This window comes from Podarcis raffonei, chromosome 1 (assembly GCF_027172205.1).
Source record: "Podarcis raffonei isolate rPodRaf1 chromosome 1, rPodRaf1.pri, whole genome shotgun sequence".
NCBI lineage: Eukaryota > Metazoa > Chordata > Lepidosauria > Squamata > Lacertidae > Podarcis > Podarcis raffonei.
The window spans coordinates 105,201,371-105,228,143 of NC_070602.1; positions in this window are offsets into that span (position 1 = coordinate 105,201,371).

Sequence of the window (26,773 nt, forward strand, 5' to 3'; positions counted from 1 at the left end):
TGCATGCACACTTCTACACTGAAACAGAAGTCACCAGACCCTTGTATATAGTGAGAGAGTGGGGAGGGGTATTACTCAGAAGGGTGGTGGGAATGGGTGATTGACTGATAGGTGTGGTAAATCTGTTGACGACTGTTAACGACTGCAATTGGTCTTCCAGGAAAAAGCAAGGGATGAGATGGCTAAAAATAGCTTTATCATGTATAATGAGATAAGAATCCAATGTCTCTATTCAGACCAGGGCTCTCCCTGGTTTTAAGTTTGGTAATAAGTTGCACTTCAGCAACTTCTCGTTCCAGTCTATTTCTGAAATTCTTTTGTAATAAGACAACTACTTTGAGATCTTGTACAGAATGTCCTGGGAGACTGAAGTGTTTTTCTACTGGTTTCTCTGTCTTGTGATTCCTGATGTCAGATTTATGTCCATTTATCCTTTGGCGTAGGGTTTGGCCTGTTTGTAGCAGAAGTTTGATGTGAGATACTGGCTGGATCAATCATATCATGCAACTGCTTTGCCATCTGTGCTGGCTCCCGGTCCATTTGCAAGGTCAAATTTAAGTCCTGGTATTAACCTTTAAAGTCCTAAACAGTTTGTGGCCAGGTTTTCTGAAGGACTTTTTCCTCTTGGGTATTCCTCCAGAAATTCCTGTTAAATAATGTTCATCAGGTGCTACCTTTTCAGTGTTGGCCCCTTTATTATGGAACCTACTCCCTAGTGCTCATCTAGTGGTCATTTCACCAACAGGTGATTCCCAGGCTTTTCCCTTTCAATTATTATTATTGGTAGTATATATTTTAGATCTCAATCCCTACTGCATTTCTCTGGATTTATTTTTCTTTTTATCCCGTTCTTGATTTCATTCTGTTTTAGATCTTATGTCAGGCCTAGGCAAACTCGGCCCTCCAGATGTTTTTGGGACTACAACTCCCATCATCCCTAGCTAACAGGACCAGTGGTCAGGGATGATGGGAGTTGTAGTCCCAAAACATCTGGCGGGTCGAGTTTGCCTATGCCTATCATATGTGCATGTTGTATCTTCAGGTCTTAATTTTGAAGTGTGTGTGTGGTTCCTAGTGAAAAAGGCAGTTCCTAAAATATCCAGATTTTTTTGGACAATGCACAAATTCAGGGGAAATGCAGCTGTGTAGACTTGATATCTCATGCAAGTTTCTCTCAGCTGTTTGGCAGAGGATCAGCAGGGTGACACACCCAAATGTCTGGATCAGAAAAGCAATGATCTTGTGATAGGCCTTGTGCCCCAAGAATGCCAGAAATTGTGTGTTTGTGTGTGAATGCCATTTGGGCTGTTCTACATCATTTGCCTAAGCTATATGCTCCACACATACAACTGAGTCTCTGAGGGCGTCCTGCATTATGCTTTCTTGTGAGGAAAAGTCATTTTTCATGTGCAGAAACAGACCTTTGGAATCCAGCCATGGATGTTAAAGTTAACAGAAGAGAAAAGTGTGAGGTGAAGGGATCGGGATTAAATTAATAAGCTTTATGTATTTAAGAATTAGAATTCTTGGTTTTGCTTTGTTTTGAATAGGTGCATGTGTGTACTGCAAGCACTAGGGAAATATTAAAAAGAAGAAAAAGTCTGGACTTCCCCCCTTTTCTTAAAATAGATAAATGGAAGCCTTAAAAGGGAAATGCTTTTCCTGCAGAATGCACTGCAAAGCTGACAGGGGTTTATAAGCCAGGCCTACCCTGCTGCTTGGGGGAGCTTTATAACTGATTGTTTTAAAACCAAAGTGACACTGGAAAGGGTCAAGTAAATAAATATGCATGCCTCACCAGTTCAAAATAATAAAATTCCAATGTGTGCAAGCCTGCTTGTTGAACATATGTTTGAAGCACGGCTAAGCCATCTGGCTCAATGTCAAGCATTTACACCAACTGCAGTCTTACACTACCTGACAGCAGAAAAGCTTTATTCCCTGGGTGTTTGGGCACAAATGGAGAAATATTATTGAAATGATTATCTGCATCAAGACTCAGATTTGGTTTGACATTTAGCTGGCTCTGTTTAATCCAAAGGGTTGTCTGAATGAATAAAGAGAAGGGTTCCTCCAGAAGATGCTGCAAGGGGTGGGGTGGGGGTGGGAGCGGTGGTGAAAGGGGGAGGGGTGCAGAGAGAGGGAGAGCGCCAAATGATTAATGAGACTGAAGTATGGGTGGACCCAACCCACCTCTGCCCAGACCTCAGTGCCAAGAACTGCATATAAAATTAGTCAGATGCTTTCCGTGTCTTGTCAGGGAGAGTCTCAAAGCCACCTCGGGGGGCTCTTTTATTGGGCCTTGAGGAAACAAAGGGAAAGGAAGCCCCAAGTTCTTCAACACATAAAAAGAGCTTATAAATGGGAACAGATATATCGTCCTTACTATATCATAATTCCGCTGTCATTTGCATCACACAGCAAGCTGCAAAGCGACGTAATAACCACCCAGGATTGCTGCAGATCAGAGCTTCGGCTGCCTGGCTCTTTTAAATTCCTAACTGGGCTGAACAGATGCCAATGAAGTCCAAATAAGGGTGCACATAAAGGCGAGAGGGGAGAAACTGGGTACAAACTGGTGGGAAATTAATTCCCACAAGTAATTGGAGTTGGACAAATTTGTACCACTCGGCAACGCAGCAGTACAAAGCTTACTTGTGGCATTTGCTGGCAGAAGAGGTGGGGACAACAACCATTTTAGATGCCTTGGCCAAGAGATGGGGACAGCCACCATTTTAGATGTCTTTAAAAGGGAATTAGATCGATTCATGGTGGATATGGCTACTAGGCCTGACGGCTCTATACAACCTCCTAGGAGCAGAGGCAGTTTATCAGTTTGGGGGAAGCAACAGGAGGAAAGGGCTTTCTCCCTCTTGTAGGGATGGAGGATAAATTCAATTTGCGTTGTGTTTAAAGGTTAAGCTCCCCCACTTGCACTTTTTGAAACAACGCGTGAACCAAAACGCAGCCATCTTTCAAAACTCGCACTTCTCCAAATTTTGCAATGCAGTTCTCCAGCTGTGTAATATGATAAAAAATGCATCTATGGGGATAAAGTGTGCATAGAAATGAATATATATATATATATATATATATATATATATATATATATTTGTTGTTGTTTTAAAAAATGCATATACAACATCCAGAAACTGCTTTGCAAAAATGTGTCTATTAGGGGAAATTGCATGCCAAATACGTCTATCAAGAGAAATTCACACGAAAATGCTGGTGAATTTTCATGGGGCATTTAAAATAATAACAATAACAATAATTCATACTGATGTGGAAATATAAAGAAATATGGGGAGGGGAACAAAGAAACTGGGTGAAACCAAAATGGTCCGATTCGCCCAGCCCTGCCCATTTCTCCTGCTTGTGGGCTTCCTATAGCAATCTGCCTGGCCGCTATGGGAAACAGGATGCTAAAGTAGATAGGCCTTTGGGTCTGGGCCAGGGCTCGTCTTATGTTCTTGACATATTGGCTTGTGCTTAGTATTCTACCATGTTTGTATCTATTTTCTTTGAAAGTCTGCAAGTATGAAGCCCCCACCAAGTCTCCACTCTCTCTGCTTTAAGGCATTTTTATTTCTCAAGACTTTTTAATTATCAAATTATTTTCTGCTAACTCTTGCATTTGTTATTATGCTGATGTGTTTTTATATGTTTAGTCCCATATTGAATTGTGGGCTGTTGTTGTTTTACAAAAATGTTCTTTTTTTAATGATATAAGGCTCCGGGGGGTGTATTTTAAAGGACAGAGTATATATTTCTAAATAAGTACGTGCCCGTTGGACAAAAGCAAGCAGCAGAGTGATCTGTAGTAGTCTCACAGCGTAATTCGTTAGTCAACTCGTTAAAGGACGTCTAAATTTCTGTGTGTACATTTGCTTAAAAATTCAAGCATGGAGATCCCCAAGCACAAGAACATTCACACCGAGTAGCTTTACAAATGCATAGATATGTTCCCTCCACTACGGTGAATGGAAATGGAATTATGGGATGAGTAAAGGGAGAACACATAAGATCCTGGATAAGAAACTGACAATGCAATCCCATTAAATTCCTAAGTACATGTGTATATATAAGATTGCAGCCCAAATGTGCTGCGGAGGTTTGTGGGCAATGGAATCGTGTGTTAGGACAGTATTCATACTTGCTGTCTGAAAAAAGTAGGGTTTTAATACAGCAAAGACTACCTAGAAAAGCAAATTTCAGACAACCATTTACAAAGCAAACATATTGGATTAACATGTTTTTCCCCCTCTTTTTTTTTTTAAATGGCAACCTTGATTGTTGATTTGGATTTGAAATAAATTTGGTGATTTGGATTTAATATGAATGTTAGACATGATTTCCTCTTCACTCTTACTTTTAATTAACTTTTTAATTGAGATTTAAATGAGTTCTAATGAACACAATTGGTAGCCTAATTGATTTGCTGCCACAGCATAGTGAGTGATCAGTATGCAGCCAGCATTTTAATATACTATTCTTGCATGTCAAACAGTCTACAGGTTAATATTTTGGTAGAGGTTGGCTAAAGTGTGCTAAAAACCATGATTTACTCTTGGATAGCAAGTAAATTTTCGGCACATTCACTGTGATTTTAAAATTTGGCAATTATGTTATTGGCCTTTTAACACCTGTAGCATGACGCCTCTTTGTCTGGATAAAGACTGTTTTAAACCTGTAAACATGGATGCATGCACACATTTTTAAAAGGGTAGTGTTCACACGCTAAAATGTACAACACAAAAAAACTAAAATAATTAGATATTTATAAATATCTAATTGTTTTAATGCTTAAATTATAGCTACCCATTGAATGTTCTCTTTAAAGGAGGGTGATTAAACGAATCTCTGGAAAATTGTATTCTTTTATCATGTTAAGAACAATGAACGGGTGAGAAAATATATTATGACATAGTTAAACACAAGGCTATAATTTCTAAACTGCATAAATTACATGTTTTCCCCTATTATGATCCAGACAGACAAAATGAACATTTTTTGAAAGAAAATGACCAACGCATGATTAATTGCAAAGCTCGCAGATTTTGCAGCTTCAAGAGTAAATCAACTGCTAAGAAGTGCTAACTTGCTAAAATATAAACTAATTTTAGTCTCTGGATATTAAAATATAATCCATCTTCTTCCTCCATTGGGAAAGCTAATTAGAAATTGTGACTGGCACAAGGAGAAGCTGAGAACACTGGGATTAAGTTCACTTGCTTGAAATCTGAACTCAAGAAAATCTGAACTCAGGAAAAATTGGCCATCTCTTTCTACGTTTCACTATATACATACATACATACTATACACACTCTATCTATCTATCTATCTATCTATCTATCTATCTATCTATCTATCATCTGTCTATTGTGTGTGTATGTAGAGCCCTGGTGCTAATACAATGCCCAAATCATACAAAAGATGCAAAAATCAGTTCATAATTACAACAGTGTTTGTTATATACAGAGTGGGAAGGGGATTCAACAGACAGCATAAAAACTAACATCCTAGGGTCACCGGCCTGAAATCCAGCTCTAGTTGTACATCACAAACTAATTGCCTTGAATGGGAATATTGCTCTTCTATCTGCATCAAAAGATTTATCAAGCCAATTCAGCGGAATACATACAAGCATTGTGATGTGGATGCATTGCACATCCAAATGCAGTTTGCATTGATATTAGCTATGCACGTGGAAGACAGCTTCAACATGTGTGTTTCTCTTACAAAACCAGGGTGAATTGATTTAAAGGACCACATCTTGATGAATGGCTCCCAGAATTCAACCACCCATTTCACACAAAAAAAATTCTAGTGTCAATTTCCATGGGACTGCTTTTGGCATCACTTTTCGTCATCAGGACATCCACACATCTCAGGCAGAACAGCCCACCCATTTAACCTTCAGTTACCCTCACATAGATTGCATCAACACATGCTTGGAGCACAACAAAATTTCTCGAAATGATTGTCACTTAGAAGAGTTGGCCATAGAAGCAATCAGAAAGGAGGTGACCCTGGACTCAATTCTATGTAGCACCAAGGAACAGATGAGAGATGTTAAGTGTTGTCAAACTGATTAGAAGCACTGTCCATAATGCTAGCAGATTCAACATATATGCAAAAGCCCAGCAGAGTCACAGTTGATGTCAATGGAAAATAACTTTTTTTAAAAAGAAGTCGTTTTAGAAAAGGAGAAAAGGAGACTCAAGAGGATCAATTCTCTCCAAAATGCTTGGAAATTATTTTAAATGACAACAGTGGAAGCTCAGCTAGGATGTAGTCCACAGATTAGGAGCCTGTTGTGCACACTGATCCTGTGGTTTGAACCCTTTTGTAGATTACTGCCACCATTCTGTGTATAAGCACATGGGCGGGCGGATTGTGGGGAAATGTGCTTGAAGGCCTGCCCCAGCCCAGTCTGACCTTGGGTGTCCTTGGGCCAGTCTCTGTCTCTTAGCCTAACCTACCTCACAGGGTTGTTGTGAAGATAAAATGGAGAGAGGGGAACCATGCATTCCACCACGAGCTCATTGGATGAAAAGGTGGCATGTAAAGGTAACAAAAGGGACACGGGTGGTGCTGTGGGTTAAACCACAGAGCCTAGGACTTGCTGATCAGAAGGTCGGCGGTTCGAATCCCCGTGACAGGGTGAGCTCCCGTTGCTCTGTCCCTGCTCCTGCCAACCTAGCAGTTCGAAAGCACGTCAAAGTGCAAGTAGATAAATAAGTACTGCTCCGGCGGGAAGGTAAACGGCATTTCCGTGCGCTGCTCTGGTTCTCCAGAAGCGGCTTAGTCATGCTGGCCACATGACCCGGAAGCTGTATGCCGGCTCCCTCGGCCAACAAAGTGAGATGAGCGCCGCAACCCCAGAGTCAGTCACGACTGGACCTACTAGTCAGGGGTCCCTTTACCTTTAAAGGTAACAAAGAAATAAATAAAGATCAAATAACTGTCCATCAACAGTTATTTGTTTTATTTTTATTTATTAGATTTATATATCGACTTTCATCAAAAGATATTCAGCGCAGTTCACAAGATAAAAATACAAGACAGAAGCACAAATATATAATTATAACAGAACCAACAAAACAACACCCCCCCTACCACAAACACATTTAAAAGGCTGTATAATATTAATCAGCCAACAACCTGGTTCAAGATTGATGTTTTTGCCTGCTGCCTAAAAATTTATGAGGAAGTTAGCACTTGGGAAGCAAATGCAGCAGGCACACAGACCACCTACTGACAGTCTTCCCCACGATGGTCAGCAGTGATGTATATTTTATTTAAATTACAGAAAATATTTCTGTGCTTCTAAGCTACATGCGTAGACAGCTGTTGTGCAAAGTTGTGTCCTCTACTGTCCTCTTTTTTTGGGCGATGTGTGAATGGGTTAGCCTACTAAGCAAATGCCAGCATGGTGAAGGAGCAAGGAAATGTTTTTTTAAAAACCTAAGAAGTTTTGCCCAATGATAACAAAATCCGGCAAAGCAAATGTCAGTTTAGGAGCATATTGCTAGAACATTAAAGACCAACAATAAAAATCTTAAATATTATCTTAAATACGGTCCCAAATACTGTGTTTCCAATAGCTGATGAAATGAAAGCTGCGATAAAAGTAGGAAATGGAGCTTTCAGAGGTGCTGAATGATTTGTGTTTGCATGGCTGCCTTCACTGAGAAAGATGCAGGAGAGATATCCACGCCTGAACCAACTTTTCAAAGGAGCAAGTGTGAAGAACTCAGTCAAGTGGAGGTGACATGAGAAGAAGTTCTAGGATGAAAAGCATCATTAAACTCTAAAATGATCAAGCATGAGGAGCCTTGCTCAAGAAGAATCAGCATGGCTTTGACAAAGGAAAGCTCTGTTTCACTAACCTTCTTTGAGAGTGTCAACAAGGATGTCAACAAGGGACAGGGGTGTTCTGGTAGAAATTGTATACTTGGGCTTTCAAAAAGCTTGTGTCTTTCACCTAAGACACTTCAGTAAGCTTTGCAGGAGCGGGCAACAAAATGGCAACTCTTGTTCAGCATAAATAAATGTAACGTGATACACATTTGAGCAAAAAAACCCACAAAACTATACTGATGGCATCAGAGCTGGTCAGAATCAAACCAAGGGGCCATTTATCTTAGTACTGTCTGCTCAGTTGGCAGTAGTAATATTTTATAGCACTGCTGCCTGAGGGTCAAAGTTCACATAACGTGGTATATCTTCTTACTATATTTTAATTAAAAGCAGTGGAGAGGAATTCTTCAAATTTGATCACTCATGACTCTCAGGTAAGGGAGCTGTAGCCCTCTCAACTCTGACTTCCTTGACTCCCTGAAGCTGCTACAGCACCTTCTCTGTAGCTAATAGCAGTGGCAGGGGGAGGGAAGTTGGGGAAATGGTGCAAGGTGTGGATTAAACATCCCTCTCCCAGTTCTGTTGCAAACAGGGCCCCATGGCTGCTTTTAGTGAAAGTAACAAATGCTGGAACAGTTCATAAAGTGTAATTTCACCATCAGATCCCCTTTTTAGCTAGAGGCCTGGGGGACTGAATCAAAGACCATCTTGAAAAATAACAACAGAAGATTGAAATCTTTATTAATATGATTGTAAGTGACAGGGACATGGGTGGCGCTGTGGTCTAAACTACAGAGCCTAGGGCTTGCTGATAGGAAGGATGGCGGTTCGAATCCCCATGACGGAGTGAGCTCCTATTGCTCGGTCCCAGCTCCTGCCAACCTAGCAGTTCGAAAGCACATCAAAGTGCAAGTAGATAAATAGGTACCGCTCCGGCGGGAAGGTAAACGGCATTTCTGTGTGCTGTTCTGGTTTCACCAGAAGCGACTAAGTCATGCTTCTGACCAGGAAAAACTGTCTGCGGACAAACGTCGGCTCCCTCGGCCAGTAAAGCGAGATGAGCGCCACAACCTCAGAGTCATTCACGACTGGACTTAACTGTCAGGGGTCCTATACCGTTTTTCTTTTTACGTGACAGTATCATATAACTAATTCTGTCCAGATTCAAAAGATTCTCCCCAACAGAATTGATGTTAGATGGGCCATTGATTTTTAACAGAACCCATGTTGGACTTGTTTCTATTCCCTTCTTCCAGCCCCAGCGCTGAAAATGAAAGAGCACCCTTTTACTATTAAAATTTACTACTACTATTATTTATTACTACTAAATTTCATTTCATAGCTAAAAAGTGAATGCCAATCAAATCTCTTCCCAACTGGAAAAAAAAATAGCAGTATGTAGAGATGACATCTTGGTTCAAAGTGAACATTAAAGCCTTTTCTAGGAGTTAAGAGCTGGATCCACTTGCAAGTAAATGTCTTCAAGACTTGGGGCAACGGGGTCATCACGTTCCTAGAATGTTGCAATGAACAGAATGGTGCCAAATTGGAATTTCGCCCCAATCTTTATGAAGAAAAAAGTATACCCCCTTTACTTTTTCAAGAGCAAGAAAAGCCTTTCAATTAACTGTATTCATCACACGAACAAAGTACAAAGTATATAAAAAAGGAGTCACAGAACCCTTAAGGATCCCTAAATACACTTATGGTAGATCGAAGAGAAGTATCACCATTGTGGGTCTTTGAAGTGTGCTTTGCCTTCTCAGGCTTTCCCCACTCCTTTGCCAGTGAATGGGCTTCGCCTTGCTGGCCCTGGGCAAGGTAGGGGCCTAGCACTGTAGGGGCAAACATCACTGTTTATTATGGTTTCCAATCCTTGATAGGATTGGGAAAGGGTGTACAATTTAATGCAGATTTTAGCCAAACGCATTCATGTGGCACTGTCATTGTAATCATCAGACACCCACCCACCCCTGACTTACATTTTATGTTATCATGGAACAATACATTAGGAATTTCAGTGGAAGGGGAAATGGTCATTCTGCCTTTTTCATTTCTTCTCTTCAAAGAGCACTGTTTGCGATATAAAACACCAGGTTGAAGTTCACAATTTGTTTAAATTTGTTCCACCTATCTTTCTTTATACACTATTTACGCGAGGTTAAGAGAATGTGACTTTCTAGCTTAAAACATTGTTAACGTGCACTTGATCATTAGAAATACAAATGATACTTAAAGCTTCATCAGTATAACTGGATTTAAATATAAACAAAGTATGCATTAAACAAAGAACTGTCATGATTTTGTCACAGTAGCCCCCTATCAAACCTGTCTTCTCTACCCCAATGCAAAGAATAGCTGTTTTTTTGTTTCAGGCTGATGAACATTTTCTGTGAAGCCTTTGGCATACATAACCTCTTAGCTCCCTGCACCTCACTTTAACTAAGGATGCAATCTTGAATACTCCTATTAAATAATAAGTCCTACTTAACTGTGACGGAGTTCTGAGTAAAAATGTTTAAGCCATGTGCTGTAAGCCAAAGCTCCTGTAACAACAATGGATACATATTCTTCTATTGACCCCTGCTTCCTATGTTGTCACTCTCATGTTGAATGTCTCACTGTAAGCTCCTCAGGGCAGGGACTTCTCTTCTTGTGCTTTGCAAAGCGCCATGCACATTGTAGGTACTATGTAAATACCCTAATAGCTTTTCATAATTCTTACCAGTGATGTAACAATGATCCAACCAAGCCAAAGAATCTAGCAAGTCAAACATAGTTTATCACCAGTCTGGCTGCCCATGTCCAGCTTTTGCTGGTCAGGTGGGAATAAATACACATTTTAGACGGTACCAAGTTGCACAAAATACTCGATATTTGAAGCCAGGTTGAGGAACCTCAGCCACAAATCCTTATCCTGACCTGACCAAACTCTACCTCGCCAAATTTTTGTGCAATATCAATTCCAGCTTGGGAACATGGTGAGTAACATGACATTGTATTCCAAAGTCATGCAGCGACTGGCTATTTTCACAAGTGCTTTGATTGCTACAGTCAGGTGACATGGAGGCAGTGCAGGCAGCGGCAGTGGCAGCGGCAGCGGCTGAGGTGCAAACAGAAGAACAAGGAGATGCAGATCCAAGCATTTTTAAATGACTGGTCCTTTGGCAAAGAACAATGAAAGGGTTACAGTAGAATCATTCCACATATGGGCACCGCAGATGGGAAAGTCAAGGGATAGAGAAAGCAACACCTGAGGATGTGCAAAAAATTGTTGATTTTTAGCAATGCAAGACTTGCACAGCTGCAAAAAAATACACAACAACCCTAAATTAAATTGTGAAAATATTAAAGGTTCACTGGATCAAAGTTAGAGTTTGTTATACATTACAGAACCACAAAGCTATTTGATCTAACTTATGAACAGGCTAATTTTGAGTTTGGGTGTCATTACTAACTTTGAGAAGTTCTGCCGTCTTCCCAAGCAGGCTATGGTGCATTGCGCACTTTAGAATGTAGAGAAGAGTTTGGATTTGATATCCCGCTTTATCACTACCCTAAGGAGTCTCAAAGCAGCTAACAATCTCCTTTTCCCTTCCTCCCCCACAACAAACACTTTGTGTGGTGAGTGAGGCTGAGAGACTTCAGAGAAGTGTGACTAGCCCAAGGTCACCCAGCAGCTGCATGTGGAGGAGCGGATTACGAGTCCATCGCTCTTAACCACTACACCACACTGGCTTGACTCACTCAAATGCTGCCTGAGTTAGTTTATGCTTGGTCAACTAGACTGCCCTCAGATCTGAGACTGTCTCCAAGTTCAGTACTTGAGGTTTTCGATCAGATAGGGCAGGAAGTCAGAGCAGAGCCCTCTGGGCTGAGAGATTTACCTGTGTTCCCTACCTTCCTATACAGCAGTTCCAAATAATAAATGTTATCATACCTGGGGATCCAGTCAGGTTGGTATTCCAAGACTCAATCATTGCAGCGATGGTGAGGGTGATTAAAATTAAATCCCCACTCAGCGATACCCAGCAGTCCACACTTAAACTGAAATGTGTTTAAGTCATGGGGTTTTAAAATGTATGAAAGTGCTTTCCCTTCCAAACTGGACTTCCCATCTCTCCTCAACACATAAGTTTGACTGAGTATATCAGCTTGCCTGTTCCCTTATGCCTGCTCCTCTTCTTCATCTCCTCTCCTACTCCTAGAACACCTGTGATGGGATGGTGAGCTGCTTGTGCGTAAAATCCTAGTCCCTCAGAGTTTGGCTAAGTCCACAAACCTCTGTCTGTGACGGAGCTCCTTAAGCATGGCTCCATCAATCGCTCGTAGAATCGGACAGTGGGCGTTTACGGAACTTCTTCCAGCATAAAAGCTCCTTAACGGAAACGCGTCTTCTGGCCTCTCGGCGTGACAGTTTCCGGCGAGGAGTAGGTGTCCCTATGGGAGGTCCTGAAACCTCCCCACTATTTTCGCTGGAAGTGTCTCTGAGCCCTCCCTCCGACTCACTTTCCCTTGGAACTCCACCTCTCCCCCTGCTGGTTCCCTCCTCAGCTGAATACTCTCTCTCAGCCTCTGTGAGCCCTTTCACCTCCTGCTCTTCCGATGGCAGTTCCCCGACATCCACCTCCCCTCCAGGGCCCCCTTCACCCCCTTCCCTCCCCTCCTCTGCGGGAGGCGAGGGAGCAAAACCCCTGAAAGAACCTCCCTCATCTTCCGAAGTCTCGAACACTTCCCTCCACCGGTTGCTGTTTCCGGTTTCCAAGTACTCCTCCTCATCGGAGTCTGTTCCTTCTTCCAACTCCGATTCCCTGAATCCTTCCAGTTCCTCCTCATCGTCGGTGGTGCCAAAGTACTCCCTCCGGAACCTCGCTACTGGCTGAGGTTTCCTGGGGAACCTTCGGTGGAACGTTTCGATCAAGATCTCGTCACTGACCTCCTCTGCCGTCACCCAGGTGTTTTCCGACTCCGGTTCCCCTTCCCACGCGACCAAATACTCCACCTGATTACCCTTCCACCTGGAGTCGACGATCTCCGCCACATGGTTGCTGCTTTCCCTTTCTTCTAAGACTGGCCCCCGTGTGGAGACCCCTTCACCTTCCCCCCTATATGGTGACAGTAATGACCTGTGGAATGCAGTTTCATGTGGTTCGGTAACCGGAGTCTGAAAGCCACTGGGTTGACCTGTTGGATGACCTCAAATGGTCCCAATCTTTTGGGTCTCAATTTCTTGCAACCCCCCTTGAACGGCAACCCTTGGGTTGACAGCCAGACCTGACTCCCCACCCTAATGGTTTCACCTTCCCTTCTGCTCTTGTCTGCCTGCCTCTTATATTCTTCTTTGGCCCTTTCTAAGTTGAGTTGGAGTTGACGATGGATCGCTTCCATTTCTTCTACAAAATGTTCGGCGGCCGGGACACTCCATCTCTCCCCTCCTCCCCCTGGAAACGCCCTGGGGTGGCACCCATAATTAGCCAAAAAGGGGCTCATCCCGGTGGATACATTCTCCGCATTATTGTAGGCAAATTCCGCTAGCGCCAACTTTTCGACCCAATCGTTCTCTCTGTCATTAACATAACACCTCAGGTATTGTTGGAGGATACCGTTTGCTCTCTCCGCCTGCCCATTGGTTTCAGGGTGCCTGGCAGTCGAAAAGTTGACCTCTACGTGCAACAAGCTCATAAGTTTCCTCCAGAACCTGGACGTGAACTGTTTCCCTCTGTCGGAGACCACCCTCAAGGGGGCGCCATGCAGCCTAAAAATATGTTCTACAAACAATTTCGCTGTCTCTTCCGCCGTGACTGCATGTGAGCAAGCTACAAAGTGCCCCATCTTAGTTAACAGGTCTACTACGACTAGTATGGCGGTTTTCCCCTGGGATTTAGGCAGATCAGTCATAAAATCTATCGATACCGCCTCCCACGGTCGTTCTGGTGTGGGTAACGGTTCTAATAACCCCGCTGGCGCCCGCCTTTCTCCTTTGGCTCTCTGGCATTGGTCACACCCTCTTACATACTCCCGTACATCCTCCCTCACCTTGGGCCACCAAAACTCCCTGGTCACCAACCACATGGTCTTGTGTTGCCCAAAATGCCCCGCTGTGGGGTTGTCGTGCAGCTGTTTGAGTACTCTCCCCCTCAATTCCCCTTCGGGTATATATAGTGCCCCTTTGTAATACAATGCCCCGTTTCTTTCTTCAAAACCTCCGGGGTCTTCTCCCTCTCTCCTTAAACCTCTGAGCTTATTCTGGGCGTATTCATCATTTACCGTTCCCTCTACCAGTTCCCTTTGCCCCACCCAGGCCGCCCCACACACCCAGCGGTCCTCTGGGATGATATGTCTCTCTTCAGGCGCTCCCTCCCCCTCCAAATATTCAGGTTTGCGTGAGAGAGCGTCCGCTCTGATGTTTTCTGGACCTGGCACATAGCAAATTTCAAAATGGAATTTGGAGAACTCCTGGGCCCACCTCACTTGTCGTTGGTTGAGCACTCGTGCCGTTCTCCAATACTCCAAATTCTTGTGGTCCGTACACACTTGCACCTTATGCTGTGCGCCAATTAGTAAATGTCTCCATCTCCGGAACGCTTCGTGAATGGCGAGTAGTTCTCGGTCATATACGGTGTAGTTCCTCTCGGATTTGTTCAGCTTACGCGAAAAGAAGGCACACGGTCTCCACTCCGACTTATTCTTCCCCGGCTGAAGCAGCACCGCCCCCACCGCCCGGTCTGAGGCATCAGTTTCCACTCTCATTGGTTTTTGTAAATCCACATGCAGGAGCTGTTCTTCCGAAGCGAATGCCCTTTTCAATTCCTCAAATGCTTGCTCCGCCTCCGCCGTCCAAATGAATTTCTTCTTGCTGCTGAGACAGTCCGTGATGGGAGCCGTTAAGTGGGCAAAGTTCTTGATGAACTTACGGTAAAAGTTCCCAAACCCTAAGAACCTTTGCACATCCTTTTTCGTTTTCGGTGTCTTCCATTCCAGCACCGCCTGGACCTTGCCTGGATCCATGGCTAATCCCTTGTCTGATAAGCGGTACCCCAGGAATTCCACCTCCTTGGTGTGAAACTGACACTTCTCCAATTTCACCCACAGCTGGTTTGCTTGCAGTTGGCTCAGCACTTCCCTGACATCCTTTACATGCTGCTCCTCATTCTCTGAATATATCAACACGTCATCGAGGAAGGCCACGCAATTCTTGTAGAGCAGAGGTCCCAGGACGTGGTTCATGAACGACTGAAAACATGCTGAGCCTCCTTGTAATCCGAATGGCATAACGAGATATTCAAAAGCCCCCAAAGGGGTGAACATGGTGGTTTTCCATTCATCCCCCTTCCTTATCCGTATCAGGTTGTATGCCCCCCTCAGGTCCAGTTTAGTGAATATCTTTCCCTTCCTCACCCTGGTCAAAATGTCATCAATTCTGGGCATGGGGAAAGCCACTGGTTCTGACACTGCATTTAGGGCTCTAAAGTCCACTACAAGTCTCGGTTTATCCGTGTTTTTTTTGTCCACAAAAAACACTGGGCTGCCCCCCACCGCTCTGGACTCTCTGATGAAACCTCTCTTCAGGTTTTTATCAATAAACTCCCTTAACTCCTGCATTTCCCTGTCTGACATGGCGTACAGCTTGCCCACGGGGAGCTGGGCTCCAGGGACCAGGTTAATTTGGCAGTCAAAGGCTCTATGCGGTGGTAGTTTATCTGCTTCCCTTTCGCTGAAGACCTTGCTCAGGTCAGCGTATTGTTTGGGCACCTTCCCTTTGTCCGCCACTTCCGTCCCTGCTAGAAAGGCTTTTGCCCCTTCCGGCACCTTTCCCTCTCTGCAGTGTTCCAGGCAATGTGCTGACCCAAAGGAGACCACCCTCTGATGCCAGCCCACTAGCGGATCATGCAACGCTAGCCAGCTCATTCCCAAAATAACGGGAGCCCCTCCCAGGGTGGCCACATTGAACGCTATCCTTTCGGTGTGCCTGGCCACCCTCATAACCATTGGGACGGTCTGTAGGCTAACTTCTCCTCCCAACAGCTCCCTCCCATCGATCGTGGTCACCTGCAGGGGGTTGCTTAAAGGGAGTATCTGTATCTGGTGTTCAGCTGCAAACTCCTTACTCATAAAATTACAGGAGCTGCCTGAGTCCAACAGCGCCTTTGTCTTTAGTGGGTATCCGTTTGCCAGCTCTAGCAACACCTCTATTACTAGGGCTGGTCTTGGAGGTTCCGGAGTGGGCACTTTTACTGCTCCTTGGCCTGGCTGCTGTGCCCTGACGGTGGCAGCCAGGCGTTGGCTTTTACTGGCTCCTGGACTCCCTCCTCCTTCCCCCCAACAGCTCCCGCCATCCCTTGCCATTCCTTTCTTTGCGGGCAGACTCTGGCAAAGTGACCTGGCTGCTGGCAGAGATAACATTTCTTGGTGCTCTTCCCCTCCTTCTTCCTCCCTTCACTGGGATTTGAAACTGCGCGCGCGCTGTTCCAATTTCCATCGGCTCTCCTGGCGGGAAATTTGGCTCCGGAATCTCTGGAATGCGGAAATCCCTCCAACGCTCTCCTTTCCCTTCCCGCTTCTCCAAGGCTCTTGCCTCCTGGCGCGCTCCAATGGTCAGCGCTGATTTGTTACGTTTCCGAGCACAATTCAAAGTGTTGGTGCTGACCTTTAAAGCCCTAAATGGCCTCGGTCCAGTATACCTGAAGGAGCGTCTCCACCCCCATCATTCTGCCCGGACGCTGAGGTCTAGCGCCGAGGGCCTTCTGGCGGTTCCCTCATTGCGAGAAGCAAAGCTACAGGGAACCAGGCAGAGGGCCTTCTCGGTAGTGGCGCCCGCCCTGTGGAATGCCCTTCCAGCAGATGTCAAAGAGATAAACAACTACCTGACATTCAGAAGACATCTTAAGGCAGCCCTGTTCAGGGAAGTTTTTAACGTGTGATATTTTACTGTATTTTTGGTTTTTATGGAAGCCGCCCAGAGTGGCTGGGGAGGCCCAGCCAGATGGGCGGGGTATAAATAATAAATTATTATTATTATTATTATTATTGGTCAGCTGGTCCATAGACTCCGCCCTGGGCGCCCGGGAAAGTTCGTCTTTCACCGCCGAAGAAAGCCCCTCTTCAAAAAGCATTTGAATGGGTTCCGCCGATAGATCCCATCGCAATTTATGTATCAGCATTGTAAACTCAGTCCAGTACTCCCGAACCGATCGGCTCCCCTGTTTACAAGCCCTGTTTACAAGCCATCAATTGTCTGCGCACCAGTCCCTGTTCAATCTCGCTGGAAAACATCAAATCCATGGCACGGAAAAACTTCCTCGTGTCCTTCAGCATTTCACTATTCCCTGCCATCAGGGGTCTAACCCAGTCTCTCGCCCCCCCTTCGAGATGGCCCACCACAAACGCCACTCGCGATGCCTCGTCGGGAAAGTCGTCAAACTGCAGCTCGAGAGCATACTGCATCTCTGTCCTAAAGGCTTGATAGTTCCTGGGGTCCCCCCCAAACTTCTGCACCAATCCTGGCATCTTTCTTGCTAGTGTAGCACCTTTTGCCTTTTCTGCATCCTGTGCCCTCCTTTCCTCTAGCCTCGCCGTTTGCAGCGCTAGCTGGACTTCCAACACCCTGTACCTTTCTTCCAGGCTTGGACCCTCTCCAGCTCCTCCTGCTCCCCCAGCTCCGGCTGGGTTGCTCATGATGCCTCTCTGCACAAGCTGCTTTCAGGGACTGTCCGATTGCTGTGATGGGATGGTGAGCTGCTTGTGCGTAAAATCCTAGTCCCTCAGAGTTTGGCTAAGTCCACAAACCTCTGTCTGTGACGGAGCTCCTTAAGCATGGCTCCATCAATCGCTCGTAGAATCGGACAGTGGGCGTTTACGGAACTTCTTCCAGCATAAAAGCTCCTTAACGGAAACGCGTCTTCTGGCCTCTCGGCGTGACAGTTTCCGGCGAGGAGTAGGTGTCCCTATGGGAGGTCCTGAAACCTCCCCACTATTTTCGCTGGAAGTGTCTCTGAGCCCTCCCTCCGACTCACTTTCCCTTGGAACTCCACCTCTCCCCCTGCTGGTTCCCTCCTCAGCTGAATACTCTCTCTCAGCCTCTGTGAGCCCTTTCACCTCCTGCTCTTCCGATGGCAGTTCCCTGACAACACCCATACTGAAAAGTGTCTCACACTGACAGGATGGGGAACCTGAAGCTTGAGTGAATAGTTTAAGATCTTACTGTGATTCATCTGGAAATGGATCAGTTTGGTTGTGTACGTTTTGATGCATTTTATTTACTGTTTTGTTACGTTTGTAATGATGTAAATCTTTTCATGTTGCAAGCTGCCTTGAGCATGGTTTGAACCATGGAAAGATGGCACACAAATATGATGATGGTGATGATGATGATGATGAAGAAGAAGACAAAGAAGAAGAGGAAGAAGAAGAAGCAGTGTCAACAGGCTCATCAACTCATTTTAGCATTGGGGGGTGGCTAGTTAAATTCATCACCATCAAGCCTTTTATTGGCATCACATACAAACATCAAAAACAAATCAAGGGGAGATCCCAAGATGGCGTCACTAGAGAAAGCATCAATTTGAGCTCCGTGTCAGTTGTGCGGTTTTTATTAGTTTTTATTAGTATTATCAGCTTTTTATTAGCTTTTACCAGTTCTAGTATTTTATCACTCGGTATCTTTTCTTAATTATTATAATCACAAAGTTTAAGCTAAAAGTTTTAGAGAAAGCCCTGGAAAGTCTCGGAGAAAGCCTTAATTAGCTCCAGCTCCACTCAATCTACCAACTACTTTTCAGCAGGAGATGAGATCAAATGCCCTAATCTTGGAAGGACACCGAGTTTCCTGATTTACGGCAAGTTAAACTGTGTCAGGATGTGGCCAGCTCTGTGGGCATCAGATGGGAGAGGCCCAACCCACCCCTCTTCCCAATAGGCCTCCAGAAGTGAGTGCTGGCCATGCCTTTGGGTAATTTGCAGTAGATTGACAAGGATTTCTGACTCCTGAATGTGAGGTTCAGTGGGAGGTTGGCCACAGATGCCTGACCTGATTTTTATTTACCACTGGGTGTTTCAACTCTGCAGTTGGGCTTATTTGATGTTTGTCACATGGTTGCCACGCCTCCATCATTCCTGGCTTTCATTTTGCATTGGTAACGCCTGGAATTCCAAATGCACCAATGTATGTACTGAATTCCATTGTGCCTTGTGCTCACTGGAGGAAAGGCATGGTATAAGCGAAATGAAATACCGTACCTTCATAAATTACATCTGGTGCACTCCCTACATAAGCTTCCCTGCTCCTTGCAAATCCCCCTTTTCCTCTTGTGTTAGTAACATGGTGGGAACTACATGTGGTGGAAAGGAATGGAAGAACTGATGTCAGAGATCCGGAAATGGCCTCTAACTTACTTTATTTCAGCTTACATTTCTGTCATAAAGAAATGAGTGGAGGTGTTTAAACTTATATTCAAAGAGGCTTTGTCCATTTTGCCAGTGTAATGTTTTTGAGTGTGCAAATGTAGTATCTTTTCAAATAAGCTCTGTTAAATTGTTATGTTTTACAATACAGCATAAAAGATAATAGCCTACCTGAAGAGGAAGAGGAAATGGGAAGATAGGAAGCTTATTATTATTATTATTATTATTATTATTATTATTATTATTTTATGCCACCCATCTGACTAGGTTCCCCCAGCCACTCTGTGTGGTTTCCAACAAATTGAAACATAATACAACATCAAGCATTAAAAACTTCCTTGAACATCTTCAGATGTCTCCTGAAAGTCAGATAGCCTACTACTGTATTGTCAAGCAGGAGTTCTTTCCAGCCCTGCCTGGAGATATCAGGATTTGATCCTGGGACCTTTTGCACACAAAGAAGGTGCTTTTCCACAGAGCTACAGCCCTTTCCCTTCGTTTGAGGATCCTTTCCCATTCCAGACCCCTCACTCCCACCCCTTCCCTCCAATTCCTCTTGCATTTCCTCCCTTTGCCTTTTCTGTACACCTTGGTGGCAAAACAAACCTTTCAAGACGTTCCGCCGCAAGAAAACGGAACCCTTTTTTTGTTTTGTTCTAATCAGGATCTCCCACTAAAGATGCAAAGGCGGGTAAGGCCTAGCTAATTGCTGAAAAGTAACAATATGGTTTCTACTGCTTTTCAGTATCTAATACACTTTTAGGAAGGAATGGTAATCAAGGGCTTAGGAAGCACAGTTGGGACCAGATTTGGTGTGTTTAAATGCATAATTACTGTAATGCTTCATTAAAAATGGCTTTTTAAAAATCATTGCAGACTAAGGTGATTTGCATAGTTACTTAGAAGCACCTGACTTTCTTCAACCATCCCATATTGCCATCTGAAGCACTGTGCTGGATGCTGTTCCTCTCTCTCTCCGTTGCTACAACTTTCTCTCACCTGGTCACCAGCCCCACTTTTCCTGTGCTTCCCAGAAGCCACCTTTGTGGCCTACCACAACCCTTCTTCTAATCTCAGTATCTTCCTCCTGTGAAATACAAGCTCATATTCTCTCTTCATAGAAGAATCATAGAATTGTAGAGTTGGAAGGGGTCCCGAGGGTCATCTAGTCCAACCCCTGGCAATGCAGGAATGTTAACGCAAGCATCAATGACAGATGGCCATCCAACCTATGCTTTAAAACCTCCAAGGAAGGAGAGCCCGCCGCCTTCAGAGGGAATCCATTCTGCTGTTAATCAGCTCTTAGCATCAGAAAATTCTTCCTAATGTTTAGTCAGAATCTTCTTCCTTGTAACTTGAAGCCTTTGGTTTGGGTCCCAGACTCTGGAGTAGGAGAAAACAAGCTTGCACCATCTTCTGTGTGACAGCTCTTTAGATATTTGATGATGGCTATCATATCTCCTCTCAATCTCCTCTTCATCATGCTAAACATATCCAACTCCCCCAACCAGTCCTCATAAGGCTGGTTTCCAGACCCTTGGTTACCTTCCTCTGCACATTCCAGCTTGTCAATATCCTCCTTAAATTGTGGCACCCGGAACGTGACACAGTTTTCTAGGTGTAGTCTGACCAAGGCAGAATAGAGCAGTACAATGACTTCCCTCCATCTCAACACTATAATTCTGTTGATACAGCCTAGAATAGCATTCACTTTTTTTTACTGCTGCATCACACTGTTGACTCGTGTTAAGCTTGTGGTCTACTAAGACTCCTAGATACTTTTCACATGTACTACTGGCAAGTCAGGCATCCCTCATCATATATTTGTCCCTACTGAAATTCATTTCCTTCGTTTTGGCCCTGCTCTCCAATCTGTTAAGATCATCTTGAATCCTGATTTTGTCTTTTGTGGCATTAGCTACCCCTCCCAGTTTGGTGTCATCTGCAAATTGGATGAACATCCCCTCAGTTCCTTCATCCAAGTCATTTATGTTATGAACAACAACTGGCCCAAGACAATCCTGCAACACCCCACTTTGCCAGTTTTTTGGGGGGATGACAAGGAACCATTAGTAAGCACTCTTTGGATTCAATCAGTTAACCAGCTACAAAGCCACCTCACAGTTACCTCATCCAGGCCACATTTGACCAGCTTCTCTACAAGAATATCCTGGGAGAATTTGCCAAAAGCCTTACTGAAATGAAGATATACCACATCCATAACATTCTCCCGATTCTTCCCACATTTCCCCACTCATGTGCTGTTTCTTTCGCTGTACCCAGTAAGTTTGGGGGAGGGTTTGGGGGTTTACAGAACAAAGGGGAAACAGAGCTGGCCTAAGACATTTTGCTGCTTGAGGCAAAAAAGCAAATGCCGTTCTCCCTCGACCTTGAGTCACAGCGCCTAACATCCAAGACCAGCCAAGCTATTTCCTCCCCGCCCTCCACTTAGTCATAGCTTTAATGATAAGATTAAAGGTCCAAGTGTTTGAACCAAGTATTTCACAGCTGAGGCTGAAAATCCCAGAACTATCTTTCCAGATCCCTGGCAAAACAAATTAAATAGCTATTAAAAAAAACATGGCTGCCTTTTCCTGAAACCCCAACTCAGCTTCTTGAAGCAGCTGCCTCATTTTGCCTAATGAAAGGGCCGGCACAGAGGGAGAGCGTGATCCTCAAAAAAGAGCATTTTGTCCAAGAGTTGTCTCACTTCTGTAGAAGAAAATAAAGTGAGAGTGAAGGAAAAGAAATTGAGTAGGGACCCCACCCCTACCCAACCTCCAAAGTCTGACTACAGAAGAAGTAAGCTTTGGCAAGATTTAGATGGGGGTAGAATATGGGGAGTTATTCTGTTCCAATGACAGGAGTAATGGAATGAGAGGTGGATCCCGTTTCCCCCCAGATAAATTCATAAACAAGCTCTGCTTCAGCCACTGACAAGAAGCTGAAGCAAGTGAAAAATGGGGGGGGGTGGAGGATGAAAAGGGGGCACACCCATATCCCATTTTTACATTGTTAGAGATAAAAAATCAAATCAGCTGGGATGTGAGAGTGTAGGCAAGTCATGGTGTGAGGGTAAAAGAAAGAGAGGAAAGGAATGTGAGCCAAGCACTCAGAGCCCTGATTTTCCCCTCCTTCTATGCCATCAGGGAGATAAATTGATGCCATGGTATTTATTTCAGATGTCCTTGATGTTATGAGCATGCCTGTGTGGGGGTTTCCCCCCTGCTCTCATATCTCTTTAAAAAGATCCTCAGTTACTATGTACATGATATCATCTGCCAGGGTCTTTGAAACCTCTGCTTTGCATTAAAGACAAAGAATTCCGTCTCAATTAACACTCTTGGAGAGTTTCCTGGCACAGGAACATAATTAACTCTTTGCTGGCCTGGCTAATTTCTGCGTTTTAAAAAAAGTAGTCCGATAATAACAAAATTGGAGCACTCAATCCACAGGGTAGCCATTAAGCCCACTCCGTTATTGTGCAGCCTGCATTCAGACCACAATTACCGTCAGAGAATTGCCCGGGAAGCGGCTCCTTGTACGCAAACAAGAATACCATTCATTAAAGACCTCCTCTTCAATAAAATACAATCTATACTTTTTTTTAATGAATATTTGAGAAAGAGAAATATAATTTTGGCTTCAGGAACCTGCAATATGATTATTATTCTTTTAATAACATAGTCGTCGCGTGCCCCCCCCCCATACATTTACAGAAAGATGTTAGAGAAGGGAGCAGCAGAAATGAGATGGATGGTTGGAGAGCCAAGGCTTGTGGAGGGAGGGAGGGGGGGAGAAAAGCAGAGATGATGGCAAATGAAGTCAGAGGTAAATAAGGTTTTCCCAGTTTTGCATTTTAAAGGAAGCCCCCCCCCCTAAAATAACTCTGTGAGTTTTAAGGGTATTCCTATTCCAGTAGATTCTATTTAAGCCGTTTCGGACTAGTTAAACATTGAAACAGGGAATGCTAAAAACACTGCCATATCGGCCTTAAAACACACTACTTTTAAATCCATGGGTCTTTTATCCACTGCAGAGATGCATCTCAAATCAGGGTACAATGCAGCAGAGTATCTAGCAGTGTTCCAAGTGGCACACTTACTTCCGTCTATCTCAATATACTGTTTTCATCTTTTTAAAAAGGCAATATAGCTGGTTATTGTTTTAACCCTTTCTCAAGAAGTGGGAGGGGGGAGGGAAATTAAGTAACCCCCTAACCCACCTGGTTTATCAGGCTTTTCTTAAAAAAAAATAAAAATAGAAATCGATACTATATTCTGTGAACTCTGAACATCGCCTCAAGGCTTGGAGGTCAAAGTTAAAAATGTGATAGTGTGTATATCTCGTTTTCAGCACATATCTGTAGCAGATCTATTCGTTCAATACAACATGGGCTTATATTTATGGCCCTGTGGGTAACATTGAAAATTACAATTCTGGTAAACATGGTGCGGCTGTATCACCACCTCCATCCCAGTCCCATCTAGTCATATAGAAGTCAGCAGTTTTCTTTTGATAAATTGTGATGCATGTATAGTACAGATGATGATACAGTCTTTGGGCTCTGCAGGCTTTCTGCTTACTTTTAAGGAATACAGTGACAGGGGCTCTGTCCCTCGCAACACACTCTGATGGCTCCAAAGCAAGACTTCTAAGATCTACCTCCTAACCTTCTTCTTGGCAGGTCACGCTGATGGTGATGGAGAGACAGATGGCTTCGTTAACACTGAAAATGAAGGTGACAAGAAGTGTGATCAGCACCAATATTTGGCTACAGTTATGATACGCCCCCACTCCACCCCCCACTGTTCAGTTTCTTATGCAACAGGCAGTCTATAGGTCTGATGAAGGAAGGGGAAAGAGTGGAGAGTCTAACTGTTAGATTAATACATTTCATAAATTCTCACAAAACCTGGAGCCCCATTAGGGTCAGATTGCAACCGGCAAGCCACATGTTGAATATTATTCAGTAGAGAAATGCCATAAGTGCCACCTGTTACTTGTGAAGCCAGACGTAGTGGTTTCTGCTGCATAAAGAGCTGATGAGTTGCCCTGTACTGTTATCAGATAAGGCTCTTGCTTATAAGGTGGCATTGCAAAGGAACAGAGCAGGAAATTTTTCAGTGGGAAAGAGGCACAAGAATAACTGGGCAACAGTGTTTAATTCTTAGTTTGGCATCTCATACAAAGTTGTTTTATTTTTACTTAAAAAATAGTTCTATGCCTCCTTCTGTTTGGAGGATTTCAAGGCAGTTTACTGCAAGACTGTAAAACAATCACAAAAAACAACATTAAAATATCAGTACAGTGCTTTTTTTTCTTTTTTAAAAAAATGTTTATGGGTACTTTCATTTTGACTCAAGAAAATCACCATTTTATAGTTCAAATCTGGAAAAATAAAGACAGTAAATGGACAAAAGTACAAAGAACATGCATTACTCATATTGAAATACTGCCCCTCAATGAGGCCAAACTTTCATCTGTAAAACTCCACACATTCACATTCCACACTGCTTCACACATTAAACGCTCACTTCCATCTGAGATGCAAGAGACACTGGGAAAGGAAAGAAAGCCGCCATCGGGGGGTAGCAACAGAACTGACGATTCACCGTGCTAGAGAAGAAACTAAAAAAATTAAAAATTTTAGTTTCTTCTCCCGTTAGATTCACAAAATGTTTAGGGGTATGCGTACCCCTGTGCCCCCCTGAAAAAAGCACTTTATTAGTATAATAACAACCAGAGTAGTCAATGGAAACGATCAGCATGTTGTCAATGTTGAGAAAGTGCTCGGGCAAACAAATCCTTTTAACATATACTGGAAACCTACTATACTTGGATCTCACCTCACCTCATTAGGGAGACTATTCCACATGGTAGGAGCCACCACAAAGAAGCCCCCGCCCCCTTCTTGGTTGCTATGAGACAGATTATTGCACTCTGTGCCACAACCAAGAGGGTCTCATCTGAATATCTTAGTGAACAGGCTGGTCTGGTTGGAAGAAGGTGTTCCCTCAAGTAGCCTGGTCATAAGTTGTTTACAGCTTTGGAAGTCAATAATAAAAATTTCGGTTAGTAGCTAATTGCCAGCCAGTGCAGTTCCTTTAAAAAGGATGTCAACAAGGTAAATTGCTCCAGTCAGGAACCTCATCGCGTTCTGCATCAGCTGCAGCTTCTGAACCAGCCTTAAGGGCAGCCCCACGAAGAACGCAATACAGTAATCCATGCTGAGTGCAAATTATTTAGAGAAATAATAATGCTTTGTAAATTAAGTAGGGGAGGGATTATGAAGTAAGAATAATAACACAATAATAATGTTATTAATTTTACTTCTGCCATTTTTCTCTTTCCACCATCTGGCTGTTATTAATATGCATCCTTCCTCCCACCCCAACATCTTTTGCCCCGCAGGCAACAGCAACAGAGAAAGGGTTCTGACACACTACCAAACCCCATCCATCCTGATGCACAGAAAACAAAAGTCTGAGCTGTATAATCCAGCTGGTTTTGCAACCTGCCTTCCTTCACTGCAGACAGTGCAAATTCTCAAACCTGCATCAGGCCATGATTTGGCAAAACTTTGCAAAGACTAGCCTCCACGTGCACTTCAAATTTACAAGGAACATCATAGTTTAAAAGAAAAGCGGGTGTGTTACTATTTTCTAACTGTGCCGAAATGATTTGCTAACTGAGCGTCGCTGGAAGCGGATGCAGCCTGAGGTTCCTGCGACCATTTTCAACATGCAAGCCTTTCCCTCGCCTGCCTTCTGCTTTCAGGAAGAAAAATCTTCCCGAGCCAGCAATCCCTGCTTATGTGTGCCACTCATGCATGGAGTGAAATGTGTTAACCTTTAAACAATTTAGAAGTTGGTGCAGTTAATAGGCAGGACAGATAGTTACAAAGTCCTGATTAACTACAGAATACAGAGACATGTGAAAACTTGTACATAGCAAAAGAAAGAGACAGCAGCTATTACTTACCAGCCCGACACACACAGGTATGGCTCTGGCTGGAGTGGGATTCAGAACAGCAACATTGCCCTCTTTTGGCAAAACAGAGCACCATGTGTTTACCTTTTCCCCTCACAAGCAGGCTGGTGCGACAATGGGAAACAGCTGAAAAGAATAGGTTTGCAAAGGGGATTTTAAAATATATATATTTTTAAAGAACACCCTCCACGGAATATTATGCTTACCGATAAGGACAGCCAGCAGAAAGTTCAGAATGCACAGAAACAGCTGAAAGACGGAGCAATACACTGCTCTGAATCACTGCAGCCCACTCTCGCTGCCTTTGCTACAGTGAGTCACACTGAACGTCTTAGTCTGTTGCTCAGAAGTTGACTTCTTTTTCAAATCTCATACGAAGAAGAAAATTCTACAGCAGGCGTTGGCGATACCTTATTGCCCACATGCTTCCGGAGGTGGGGAAGCCATGGCCCTCCAGATGTTGCCAGTCCACAACGCCCATCACTCCTGGATGTTTCCCATGCCAGCTAGGGCT